The sequence below is a fragment of the Mauremys mutica genome, chromosome 11, assembly GCF_020497125.1.
Source record: "Mauremys mutica isolate MM-2020 ecotype Southern chromosome 11, ASM2049712v1, whole genome shotgun sequence".
Classification (NCBI taxonomy): Eukaryota; Metazoa; Chordata; order Testudines; family Geoemydidae; genus Mauremys; species Mauremys mutica.
In genome coordinates, this window is record NC_059082.1 from 75923386 (window position 1) to 75937786 (window position 14401).

At 44.8% G+C, this 14401-nt stretch overlaps 1 protein-coding gene across 2 annotated transcripts in view; it reads right to left on the reverse strand.

Annotated features, from left to right (window-relative positions):
* Positions 1–14401, reverse strand: part of CARD11 (caspase recruitment domain family member 11) — a 73495-nt gene that overhangs the window by 44589 nt on the left and 14505 nt on the right. Inside the window, exon 1 of one of the 2 annotated variants that reach the window (XM_044978606.1) lies at positions 7487–7558. The exons of the other annotated variant lie outside the window; for it this stretch is intronic. The gene's annotated coding sequence lies outside the window, so the exon portion shown is untranslated. Of the gene's footprint in view, positions 1–7486; positions 7559–14401 lie in introns of those variants that run through there. 2 annotated transcript variants of the gene reach the window in all.

The following is a 14401-nucleotide window of genomic DNA, read 5'->3' on the forward strand; positions in this document are numbered from 1 at the left end:
CGGTGGATGGGACATGTGGCCCGACTCAGTGACAACAGATGGACTGCAGCTATATCTGAGTGGTATCTGCGAGAACTGAAACGGCCACGCGGTCGGCCTCCAAAGAGGTGGGATGATTTCCTAACAAGGAGATATGGACAAGCATGAAGAAGGATGGCCAGAGCGAGAGAAGATTGGAAGACGTGTTGTGATCTGCTCAGTCTAAACTGATGAAGGACCGACAGTCTACGCAGTCTACGCTTTATTACTTCAGATTCTGAAATCCTCCAAGTATCTCTAGGAGGCTGAGAGCACTGCTGGATAATCAGGGTTGAAAATAGCTACATTTCTGCTTTACATAGTTTGGGTGGACACTGAAACAACCATTTCAATCAGCACTCCCTCTCTCTGTCTATAAGAGAGTCAACCAGCTTGCAAAATGCCCCAGCATCAGCAAAATGTAGAAGATATAAAATGACGGACCCATAAAAAATAGAATAGAAAGTTTTAAACACAATATAGTTTTCAATTAGCATAAAGATCTTCTATCTACTTCTCTTACTGAGTCAAATAACTTACAGCGGGAAAGAGACCATTACTAGATTTTCAGGGGATCAGTGAGGTAACGCTGGGTCCTTGTCATAAGGCATGTCCCCATCCCAATCAGGAGAAGGCTAACGAGCTTCTCTGGACTCAAATGGTACCAAATTGGCACACCTGCAAAGCGTGCTCCAGCTGAAGGAAGTGAGCATAAAAAAGAAAGCTTGTCACAGGAAGAAGTAGCAACCAGGAGGAAAGCTGCTGTGTCTCAGAAGTAGCTGACTCTTGCAACAGAGCAGCTGAGAGGGAAACAGCTGACAAGCCTCTGCTGCCTACAAGGACTTACTAGATCCAGGACAACCTGATAACTGCAGGGCAGGGGTGGAAGGTAAACCCTGACCCGGATCCATCTGTGCCAGGCTGCCATATACAAATCAGACCTTTATAAGGGAACTCAGAGGCTGAATGTCCCCTTAAGCAGGAGATCCCCATAGCGCCAGAGAGTTTGGAGTAAAGTTTCCAAATGGGGAAAGGACTCTGGAAGTGGAAGAGACTCAAACTGCTGAGTGTGACCCAAAGGAGATGCCTGTGTCTCTCTAGCACACAAGGGACAGGAAGTGCCTTCCTACCATGTGTTTGTAGAGCACCTAATACAATAAATCATAATTAAGACTGCGAGTTTGTCATGGAGGTCACAGAAGTCACAGATTCCGTGACTTTCCAGGATCTCAGTGACTTCTGCAGCGGCCGATGTGACTGGCCCGGGGGCTGCCTGAGCAGCTCAGGCAGCCCTTGGGTCAGCCTATCACAGTCCTCACTGAGGACAGTTGAGAGACACACTCATACATCACTTGATTTCACTTGCAGTTCACAAGAGAGTTACCCGTTATTCAGTTTGCCTCTTGGCTCACAAGGGAACCAACTATCATTTTCAGTACACATCAGAGAAGAGAGGCAGGGACAATCCAAACCAAACACCTGAACTGTGGTTCAGAATGCTCTGCCAGCAAACCCAACTCACTTCTGGCAAAAGGAGAGAGAAAGAATTCCTCTTCACTCTTCATACTCATTATCACTTCCTCAAGAGATTCAGACCTAGGAGAATAAAAAGGAGAAATCTACAAAGTTGTCCCTATATTAAAATATTAAAATAGTGGAATAAATCCCTGGAGATTAGTTCCTAGTCAGGAGTTCTAAACAGGAGAGAACAACTGGAATGAACCTCAGAAGAGTTCTACTTTCCCAGCTAATAACAGAACCACATAAAACTCCATTCCACCAAAAGTGAAAGACTCATGCATGGATGAAGCAAGGATCAATTATTATCATTATTGCGTAGTGCTCAGGAGTGGCTTTGCACCTCACAGTCTAGAAAAGATGACATGCATCAAAGACAGAATGCTGGCAATTGTTCTGCATGACAGGAGAATCTTGCTAAATATCTGAACAGTCCACACTCTTGCTTATTCCATTTAGTTTTACTTGAGGTTGCATGGGGATTCCCAGCCCTAGGTTTAATCTATTTTGTGGAACGGCAAATTGCTGAGAAAGCTGGTTTGTCCTATGAGATGTTGCTGTGGAGGTCATGTGTTCTCCTAATCACTGCAATAATATTTAGTATGTCGTTGCAGTGACTTCAGTCCGGTACAAGATTAAGATCCATGTTTTCTGCAGTTCTCTCCATCTGGTAAGATATCTGAGGTCCAGGGCAAACCTACTGTGCATTCCTCAAGTCCGTTAGTGTTAGCCCTTCAGAGTTCTTATCAAGTTCTTATACAGGAAGGAAAATGACTAATTTTGTCTGAATAGCAAAACCCACAACAGATTGTGATAGCCCAGACAGGCAGCATCCAATCAGATTTGCCTGCACAACGTCTATTACCAATAATAAAAACACAGAAAATGGAAAAAACCCTCCTTCGCAAACAGCATGGTAGCGACACTTAGGCTTTTTTGCCACCCTTTCTGTGTGTATTCTCTTCTATGCAGATACTTATATCCCGCCCACCACCATAGCATCTGAGCACTAGTTGCTAATCATTTTGAAAAGCATCTGTGAGTGACGTAGGAATCTACATCCCATTTTGAATGCTGTGAGGCTATGTCTGCACTTAAAATGCTACACCGGCATAGCTGCAGCTGTGCCACTGTAGTGCTTCAGGGTACACACTCACTACAGTGCTGAGAGGGGTTCTCCTATCACTGTAGTTAATCCATGTCCCAGAGAGGTGGCTAGGCTGTAGCTCGCAGTAGCTAGGCTGACAGAAGAGTTCTTCCATTGACCTAGTACTGTCTACACCAGGATTAGATCTGTGGATTTTTCACACCCCGAGACACAGCTATGCCAATGTAAATTTTCAGTGGAGACCAGCCCTAAGACAATGAGACTTGGGCTCCTAAGTGTCTACATCATTTTTGAAAGTGGGATTTAACGTAGGCTCTTCTGAAAGTGTTACCCATGGCATTTCTCAATACATATTAAGAGAAAATGGAATGATTAACACTGTGATCAGGACAGACAACTTGAGAGGTGTTACTCCTAGGGGAATTCTGCGCAATGCAGAATTTTGCAGAAATTAATGTTGTGTGCGCAGAATTTCCTTTTTTCCCCACAGAAATGGGCTGCAGCAACGTTGGCTGCCACTAGGGCCAGTGCAGAGCCCAGCTCGCAAATAGAAGACAAGGTCTGGGGAACTGGAGGGTTCCCAGCAGCTGCAGTTCCCAATACACCCTGAAGGATGGACGGGGCAGTGCACAGGAATCTCCGTGCAAGCCTGGGACCCAGCATCAGGCAGTTTCTCCCTCTGGCTCCTTGGCCTCTGTGGGAGTAGAGGATAAGAGTGTCTGGGCTGGGGGGTGGTGGTGAGTGTCTGGGGTGGGCCCATGGTTGGGCTGGGGTGTGTGTGAGCATCTGGGCTGGGGCAGAGGTGGGGGCATGGCTGGGCTGGGCTAGGAGGGCGGGGGTGTGAATGTCTGGGCTGGGAGAGCTGCTCTAGCGGGGAGGGAGTGTGAGTGTCTGGCTCCCCGGCTGGGCTCTGTGGGGAAGGGGACAGAGAAAAAGGAACTGGGTTGTCGTAGGGGTTTCTTTAACTCTCTACTCCTGGGGGAATTTTTGCGTGTGTCTGTATTGTTACAGATATACTTGCTGACAGGGATTTTGAAATCAATTACCAAAATAATTGAAACTGGTGTGATTATATAGTGAAATTTTGACAAAATTTGCAGGATTTTGCACAATTTAAAAAATGTGTGTCAAATTTTTAAAGCGCAGTATTCCCCCGGGAGTGTCTGAAGACATACATCTGAATTTACAGATGTGAGCATCTTAACAGGGCATCTTAGGTGCATATGTAGCTGCTTTATACACACACACACACACATTAGGTGCCAATCTAACATCCAAATGTAGGATTTCAATGCTTCATTTATACCACCATTGTTTAAAATGGTGCCTCTAGTGACAGCTCTCCTGTAACAGAAGGATGGGAAACAGGAGGAAAGAGAGATGGAGAAAGACAGAAAAGAGAAACAGGGATAAGAAAAGATAGAAGGGAGGAAGAAGAAGGAGGAAAGGTGAGAGAAAGGGGAATGCAGAGAAAAACAAAGAGGAGACGAAAGAGAGATGGGGATGAAAGTAAGAAGGGTTGTAGTAAAAATCGTGAGACGTGAGAAGCAACTGGGAAGATACAGGGAGTGTAAGATTGGGAGGTCCAGAGCCAGATCTTGGCCTGCTAAAGATTAGTGTTAGTTCAGAGCATGCAAATCAAGCTAATGGCACAATAATTTTAATAATTTACCACAGGAATTCAGTGCATGCATTTAAAAGGATTTGAGAAGCAGCAAGCAGAGAGATGAAAGCTTGACACTTAGTAAATACTTTAATTTACACGTCCTCCTACTGTGCATGATGATGAGGACAATGACAATGAGGGTGATATTGTAATACAAACATGTTTAAAGACTGGATTTTTTTGTTTGAATGCAGCATTTAGCTGCTGACACAGACATTCTCTTGACTCGTATGTGGGGAAAGCAGAAGTATAAAAAGAAGCCGTTGTCCTTGGGTAGTACATGGCTCATGAGATACTTGATATAGGGAATGTTGTTGAGATTACGGAAAGCCCATTGCCAGGCTTCACACTTGTTTTTAGTGGTGATGAACAGTCTGTTTTTACAACTGGCATCTGGATTCCAACTAGGCTAAGAGGAGGAAGAGTTATGAGTTAAGAGGAAGAGGATGACAAGATGCTAGGTACTGGAAGGTCACGTTGCCAGCCTTTCAACTCAGGAGATCTGGGTTCAAAATTCACTTTGGCCATCAGTGCAAATAAGTCTGGTGATCTTAGCTTAGGTCTTATTGTTAAGGCTAAGATTTTGTCACACATATTTTTAGTAAAAATCACGGACAGGTCACGGGCAATAAAGAAAAATTCACAGAAGCCTGTCACATATCTGTGACTTTTACTAAAAATATGCATCACAAAATGGGGAGCTGCAGGGTCCCCACACCATCCCAGAGGTCCCCATCTTGGAGTTGTGGAGTCATCCCCACTGCCCATGGCTCCCAGCTTGGGGCACCCCAGTGGCCTGTGGTGGCTTGAAGCTCCGGGGCACCCTCACCACCCGTGGGGAGCTGCATGGCACCTGCCTGCGGTGGCTGGGAGCTCCCATGGCAGCCAGGAGCTACGGGGCATCCCCATTGCCTGGGAGTTGTGGGGCACCCCTGCCCACCCCTGCAGCAGCTGGGAGTTGCAGGGTACCCCCGCAGCGGTTGGGAATTGTGGGTCACCCCCTCCGTCCACTGTGGCTGGGAGCTTGGGCCCGCCACAGTTTCCAACCACCATAGGCTATGGGGAGGACTCTGCAGCTCCCAGGCGCCACAGGCTCAAGTCCCAGAGGTCTCCATGACAAAATCGTTGCCTTACTTATCGTATATATCTGTGTGTGTGTGTTCGTCTCCATCATAAAACTAGCACATAACTCTGGTACGTGAGCCTTGGCTCATGATTAAGTTGAATTGACAGCTGTGTGGGAACCAAGATTGGGATAGAGGTTCATTCCCACATTAGCAAAAGCTCCCACTGCCCTTGCATGCATTATAGCTGGTTCTCCTTAGTGCTATTAGCAGCTCCCTTTTATGTGTACAAATAGATAAATATTAAGAGAGAATGAAATGTAATTGTACCATATAAAATTATCATAGGTGTTATTTACTTAAGTTTTGGCTTATTGTAAACCCATGTGTTACATGGGTTAGAAAATGCGTCCACAAAATTCAAACTTGCAATGTTTCTCTCATCCAGTGAGGTCAATGGGATTCTTGTTGAAAGTACAGTATTCTGTCATTTCCAAACAACCAGTTCATGACATGGAATGTCTGAGAGTCAGGACCGGATTGTCTCATTTACCAGTAAGTGTCCAAATTCAGCAAGAAATTAACACAAACTCATGTGACATTCCAATGAGCAGAAAAGCCAAAATTTTCATCTGTTACATTCATGTAATTCCACTGTCTTCATGTTGGCCCAGATAAATTCATGAATAATACTTTACTCAAAGGGCTGTATGAGATCCAATATCACCATACTGTTAGGAATGTACTGTCACACTCCTGCTCACAAATGAGAGTACTATACTGTGGCTAGACAAAATACAAGAAATATGAGATATGAACAAGTAACAAGCTGACTGACAGTTTCAGAAGAAAGATGGATCTTAGCAGACCTACCACTCTCAACACATAAGACAATACAAGACACGAAACCTCACCACTAAAATAAAATATCACAATACAACAATTCTGGCCTTTCATGGGAATATGACAGCTATTTCAAACATCTCAAGTGCACTATACACAGGTATAATGATTTCACACCTAGCTCTCTATATAGAATCAATCATTTGTATGTTTACCAGCTAACTATTTACCATTGAGTTTGTCATCCCAAAACCTGCTCAGCATCCTATGGCCAATGATTGTTAACATCTGTGTACTACTTCTTGAACCTCAGATATATAGCATTCACCTAACTACTTATTCAATTTTGTACCTCCCTGTAATTATGCCTTTGAAATGCCAACAGTTGTAAGGTAAAGACTACTCTTTGGTGCACAATCCAATTTACTAGTCCAGTTGTTCACACCTTTCTTTCTCAGATCTGCCTGAAGAATGAAGTAAATGCCATACATAACACAGGCATCAGGTGTCTTTCCAAGCCAGAATCAGTGAGTCAAATGATGGGACATGCTACTGCACTACAACTTAGCAGAGGGTGTGCTAGCCTCTGGGGGAACGTACTTACTCAACTGGTGATAGGCTCCATTCTCAGTCTTAAAGCTCCTTGGAAATGCCTCTGGATGGGCAGTGCCAACGTTCCTAAGACTCCCTTTGTGGTACCCCTGGCTTAAAGCTGGAAGTATAGTGCTGTGAGCTCTTCTCCGCCAGCAGAGCACAAAGCACATGTAGAAATCTGGATGTCACTTGGGAAGGAAAATTACCCAACAGATAAAATGCAACACTGCTGAGGAAGTACAAAGTCCTACTACAAGTGAGAAGCAGCACCTGGCAGGCTACCTGCTGTTCTGCTGGTTAGAAAGCTGTGCCTTTCATACTGAAGTGGCTGAACCTTTTAAATAAGTTTCATCTAGTAAAAGTGGCTTCCCCTCATTACCCACTCTGATCCCCTCTCCTTCCTCTCGCTCTGTGTCCTGCCTCTTCACTTGCTGCCGCAGCGGGACTGTGTGACATAGCTCCGGAAGCGCACACCCACCATCCTCTCTCAGAAATGCTGTGTCTATATATAGCAGGGGGAGAGGTGTTGGGGGCTGCCTCACTTCCCCATTTCTTCTGAACAGAGGCTGTGGGTGACTTTAAAACATGACACCTCTGTAGAGGGAAATCGAAGAGGAAGTGTCTCATGGTGATAGAAAGCTCTGCTCTGGATGTGATGGGGGAGAGGGGTATTACCTGAAAACAGCCTTCTCTTCCACAGACATTACAACAGAGGTGCTTCTGCAGCAACATGTGCATCAGTGAAAGGGTGGGGAAAACAAAGATGGAATGCACAAGACCATTCCCAGCCTGGGAGAATTAGGGCAGCAGCATGACGAGCCCCGCCGTAATAAACTCCTAACTCCTCAACAGGTGGGACTGTACTTTGTTCCTGTAAGTAACGTTCTCCATTAATCATTATCCCACCGCCAGGGAAAAGGAATAATAGCAATATGCAGGACTTCTACAGCAGCTTCTACCATCAAACATTACTGTTTGTGCTGTGCAAAACATTTTCTTTCAACAAGAGCAGAACCCGCAATCAAGGCCATATTTTGCAAATAGCTCACCTGCCATGTAAGCAGCAAAATAATGGCTGGGGTGACCCAGGGACCCCTTGGTGTCAACTGGCAGAGGACATCAGGGATGCATAGGGGTTTACAGGGATTGCCTGGGACTGACGTCTACAAAATAGTGCACCAAAGGGTGGGATGTGAGGTCTCTACCAACCGCTAGTAACATACTGGTCGTCTTAATCATTGCAAGATGTATGTATGGATATTTAAGCAGCTATGTGTCTACACTAAAAACAATATTCTTAAGGTATGTGAGTTATAAGACAGCTCCCCAGAAGATGACAAGCAGGTTTGCATCAGGCAAGGGTAAAGTGACCATATGTCCCGTTTTTAAAGGGACACTCACGTTTTTTGGGACTTTTTCTTATATAGGCACCTATTACCTCCCCCATCTATAACTGAACCAAGTTAGGTTCCCATTCCCCTCCCATTTTTTCACAGTTGCTATCTGGTAACCCTAGGCAGAGGGTAGTAGACGTTTCTCTCTCTGGCTGATCATTGTGTGACTTACAGTTTAAGTCTTGGCTGGAAAATGCAGCAAATACTTTAGATGGGCTAAACTTCACCAGACAGGAGAGTATATGGGTAATTCAGTCTTGCGTATCATGTTATTTTACATGTAACCTTTTGTTTCCAATTCTTTGACTTGCTACTTCTCAAATCTCTAAGCTTTGTTAAATAAACTCTTACTTGTTTTCACTTCAACCATATTTAAGTGCTGTGTGTTAAACAGAGCAGTGATCTGAAGGAACACTGCTAAACTGGTGCACAATGCTTCTTTGGGAGCAGCTAATCTGTGAATACTGAGAGTGTTCAGTGGAACAGGCGCTGGACACTCCAGGGCGGATGCTCAGAGGGCTCAGGGGTTGGAGTGTGCTGATCACTAACCCACAGGGGGAATGTGGGGCCTGCACATGTCTGGAGGGGAATGCTTGTGCTGCTGGTGGAGTTGGGGAGCTGACTCCTGGTAGGCACAGACAAGAGTTCCTCATGCTAGTGGCAGGTGGTGCCTCACAACCCTATATGCCTTTGGGAAATATCACAGCTGGACTTTTGAAAGACCTAGCCCAGATGGTGAGAAAATCTGGTCCTATGTGTCACAATGGGAGGGAGCTGCTGGGTACTCCTTCAGAAAATCTGGCCCTTATTTAGATGCCTAAATTGGCTGAGCTCTTTGAAAATCTCGGTTCACTTATAGATGCTGAGCACTTGAAAATCTGTCCCGTAAAGCCTTCTTCAGATGTTAGCTTTGCATGAATAGGATGCAGCTATAGAGCCCTTCTTGCATACAAAGCTTGCTGGGAGTAGTAGTTTATAGTTCTGGTTTGACGACACCGTATAAACTCTCCACTACTACAGAAAAACTACAAATTCCAAGAGGAAGAGACTTGGCACCATAAATCAATGCTTATGAATGGCAGTATTTAATCCTTGGGACCCCAAGAAATAGACATTCTACTGGAGAGTACATGGTGGTAATCACTGTCAATGGACCAGTCTAAAGTCTTTTTCAACATATTATCTCCCATCACAAACAAGCTTTTGAGAGTTAGATTAGTATTTACACCTTGAACCCTCCAAAAAAAATCAAAAAGGTTCTTTCCCATCTCCTCAGCAACACTGCTTTCTCAGAAGAGCAAACAGAATTGTTTTTCTTGTATTCAAAAATGAATATAGTGTAATAACTACATGGGGTTTTAGATTAGACTCTCCTTCCATCATTATTTGTTCTGTTTATCCTCCTTGTGAAAGCTGGGAAGTTTCATCTTTGCAGACTCTCTACTGCTGACTCAGCTGCCTGAGTCAAAATGCAAAAAAAAAAAAAAATTAAAATTGAAATGACTATTTAAAAAAGGTCCAATGATTTTATTTTCTCATCATAAATATGAAATGTAATTAGCAGCTCACAGCTAACGAAGCCACCATGGAAAATGAGACTGAGGTGACAGGCAAGCATAAAACACAACTGTTATGCAGCAGCCAATTTAACTCCTGCTTTTCCCTGCCAGAACTTCAGCTCTTCTAAGGCTGTTGTGCCACATTTTACTTTGTTGGGAAGGATTCTCTTTCCTTATGGTAGCAATCGCTCCAGTGTGAAACAGCAACAAACAAAGTGCAAAAGAACAGCAGAAGAGGAGCACTGTGGGGCTTACCAGAGTCCTACAAAATATACAGAAACCTAGTGTCCCTCACAAGAGTCTTCAGCCCATGTCCAGGCATTTGTGGGCTGTGCACCCTTGCCTCAGGGCTTACCATGTTTCTAGGTCCCTTAGCTCCAGAGGGAAAGGAGGTTGTATGAAGGGGTAGGGTTCCAGTACGCGGGCCCCAGCCTGAGCCTGAATGTCTACACTGCAATCACCTGAGCCAGCGGACATGGGTCGGCTGCAGTGAAGCCATACGCTAAGAGCAAGGGGCTTGTTCCTGGGAGTGTGTGTACGTGTGTTGTTGCGCCAGCTCCTCTGACGCGGCTCCTGAACAGCAGGAGACAGAAGTTCTTGCAACTGGGTCTGTGTATCAGTCTGAGTGTAAGGGGGAAGGAGTGTGCCAGGTTCCTGCACAACCACACAGCCACAGCTGCCTGAGGTAAGTTCAGAGCAAGGATGCACAGGTCCTTTTTGCCCTGGTGGAGAGCACAAGTTGCCAAAAAAAACCCCAAACAACCCTGTACAGAGTCATCACTGAAAAGCGGGGAAGCACTGTGGGAGAACACTGGGAGAGCTGCCTGAACCAGTGCAACCACAAAACCCGCACTTCCCACCTACTCTAGCAGCGAAATGGTTGGGAATGAATTGGTGTGGATGGAAATGGTCACGGGAGCTGCCCGGGCTAGTGCAAGTGAAACGATTTCTGGACTATTTTGGAAGCATTTGGAGCAATTCTGTGGGTGGGCAAGGGTACTGCTGGTACTTGAACTAGTGCTTTTCTCATTGTTGTATGCAGTGTTGTTGTAGCCGTGTTGGCCCCAGGATATGAGAGAGACAAGGTGGGTGAGGTAATATCTTTTACTGGGCTAACTTCTGTTGGTGCGAGAGACAGAGTCAAAAGCTTGTCTCTCTCTCTCACCAACAGAAGCTGGTCCAATAAAAGATATTACCTCACCCACTTTGTCTCGCTAATATTTTCTAACGTAGATGGGCTTTAACAGCACTGGCCCTGGTTACTATTTAATTCTTCTGGCTTCATTGCTGAGACTTCAGGGCAGGTTTTAAAAACCTGAAAGATGCTGGCATGAGGTTGCATACAAACAGTTTGCCTACCAGTGTGACATACCCAGAGGCAGTTCTTCTGGTCAGTAACGGAAAACAGTGGCTAAGAATGAGCAGCATTCCACCTAGTGTGGAACTGCTACAGAGGTGGCTTGGGGCTGCTGAGGATTTTCCAGATGAAACAGGATCTTGTCATCCTCAGCATGGCCTAAAGGCAGGGAGTTTACATCTCTGATGTTTGTTTGGAAAAGTAAGAGCTTTGTAATGCTGGCTCAGGAAAGTGCCAGGTGCTGATACCTAACTGCTGGTAAAGCCTCTCAGATCAAATCAAAGCACTTTACAAACATCATTTAACTCTCACAACACCTCCATGGGGCACATAAGTATCATTATGCGCAGTTTACATGTGGGTAGACAGAGGAACACTGTGAATTGGCAGCAGAGCCAGGAATGCATCCAGGAATTCCGATGCCCAACTGCCCTGCTCTAATCACTGCACTGCCCTCCATTTCTCATCACAGATTTTTTTTCCCAGATGAGACTGCAGCTCCTATTTATATCCCGATGAAGAACAGTGAACAACAGCTCAGTCTCTGGGTTCTATTCTCACCCTCCTCCCTGCAGACCGTAGCTGAAGCTGGATCTGAGCAGGTGAAAAATAAAGAAACCACCTGCCCTATTTTGGCATCCTGGCTACTTCTATTTCCTGTAATTAACCCTGTCTGTTTCTGTAGCCTGCCTGTTCAGAATTATTTCTTACCAGCTGTGGACGCTGGGGGGAAGAGGACTGGAAGAGTGATAACACACCAGGAATAATGAAAATGGAGTTAGCAAAGATAGAGGTGACTTTTCAGGTTTCCACTCACCAGCAGTGATTAATATGAAGCTTTTTACATGCTAATGTTTCCCTGCCTTCTGCCAGTAATAAATAACCAATATGCTTTAATACCTAGTTATTATTCATCCCTTTCAGATATTCGGATTTTGATTCTTTGCTGCAGCTCAATCACATTGAATTTCTTTAACCGGGACAGCTCCATTAAGGCGCCTCTCCAAGGACATCCTGGCAGGGCTGGTGACAGTAATGGAAAACATGGCACATGAAAGAGAGGAAAACTACAACACAAAATATTACTAGCCATTGGGAAAATAAGGGGAAACTCAAAGATACACAAAGCTACATTTAAAGTAATGTTAGGGATGTGACACAAGCCAATAAAATGAGAAAACGGACAATTACGCCTGACACTCCATTCTCAACTTGCTCTTTAATGTCTGGGCACTACAGCAAATACGTTATGCTACTTAATCAGTGTTTGACATCCTTACAACACATTGATATAATGTGGTGAGTTAAAAATGCAATGGCTCTATTAACTATGAATTTCCTTGGGATTTTTTTTTAAACTCATCTGTCACAACTTTAACTTTCGGTTGTTAATTTGTTTTGTCTTTTCAGAGAGTTTTTTTTTTAGAAGAAACAAAGGGTAAAATTTTCAAAAGCACTTGAGTGACTTAGAAATCTAAATCCCATTTTCAAAATGTTAGTTGCTTAACTCCCATTAGGATTCTCATTAAAATAAACAGGACTTTAGGGTTACCATATTTCAGGTCTCCAAAAAGAGGACACTGTGGGGGAGGGGAGGAAGGGATCTAGAGGAGGGTACATTTCGGGGAGCTGGAGGTGATACCTGCAGCAGGGTTACTCACTGGAGGTGGGGGGGACGACAGCGTCGCGCCCTGTCATGGTGACAGGGCAGCTGGAACAAGTCCAGGATGCAGCAACAGCTGTCAATTAGCGCCTCTCTGAGGGCCCGCTCCCCAGGGCTAGGAACCAGGGCCTGAGTGGGCGGGATTCGACAGCTGTGGCTGCAGAGGAATGGCCCAATCAGCTGTCAATGCAGGGAAGGGACCCATCTGGAAGCAGACCAATTGGGCCTCTTTCCGAGCTGCAGCATCTGGCTCTGAAAAGTCCCGGACACTGCCTGTTATTTGAAAAATCCTCCCAGACAGAGGATGGAGGATAAAAAAAGAGGCAATGTCCAGGAAAAACCAGGCTTATAACTTAGGTGCTTTTGAATTTTTTATCCCAAATAACATTCATAATCATAATCCACTGATTAGTGGACACTCATTTCTAGGATACATGCTCTGCAATAATCTGCCAATATACCCCAATCCTAACCAGCAAAACATCTACTATACCAGTGCTGAGGAGACCTTGGGAAAATTCAAATTAAATTTGGCAACTTCAGATATCGATAAGAGTATGCTTATAAAATTTTCAGAGGACACTAAACAGGGAGTGAGGGAGAGGGGAAGGGTTGCAAACACTTTGGAGGACAGGATTAGAATTCAAAATGACCTTGACAAATTTGAGAATTGGTTTGAATTCAACAAGATGAAATTCAGTAAAGACAAGTGCAAAGTGTCTTCCATATGCATGGAAGAAATCAAAAACAATACTATTGATGAAGAAAAGTGATTCAAAAGAAATGAGCAACAACTGTCCGATTACAGTTCTCTCACAAGTATATAAAGTCTTCACCCACATCATACTCAATTGGATTAAGCGGGATCTTGAAATGCACGAAAGCAGAGAACAAGCTGGTTTCCGCTCAGGATATTTAACAATTGATCACATCCACTCAGTTCGGCAGCTCACTGAAAAATGCAAGGAATACAAAGTACCATTGTGTATTGCATTTGTCAACTACAAAAAGGCATTTGACTCAGTAGAGATCAACGCTATACTCAATGCGCTCAATGAAATTGGAATCGACCCGAGATACATCGACCTGCTGGAAGAAATTAACCACAATTGCTTGACAGAGATAGCATTATTTAATGTCCCCTGCATTATTACTATAAGCAGAGAAGTCAGACAAGGCAACATAATTTCACTGAAGCTGTTTGCAGCAGTATTGGAGTCACTGTTCAAGAAACTGAACTGGGAAGAAGGAACGAGAATTGATGAACAGTTAACGCATCTTCTCTTCGCTGACGACTGTGTAATACTGGCAAAGGACACAGCAGAACTGGAGAACAAATTACAGCAATGTGGCAGGGCACCTGTCCCGCATTGGCCTCAGAGGGTTAAAACCTGGCTAGGGAGGCTGAGCGGCAAACAGCCAATTAGGGCAGTGGCTGCAGAAAATTAGGGTGGCAGCTGGACCAACCAATCAGGTCCCAGCCGGCCCATATAAAAGAATGTTGCAGACCAGAGTGAGGGAGTCTGCTGCAGGGAGCCTGTGACGGGGCGGGACAGCCCCGCACTGGTACAGCAGGGGTTAACCCTTCTTTGCTAGCAGAGGAAGCCACGCCCAGGA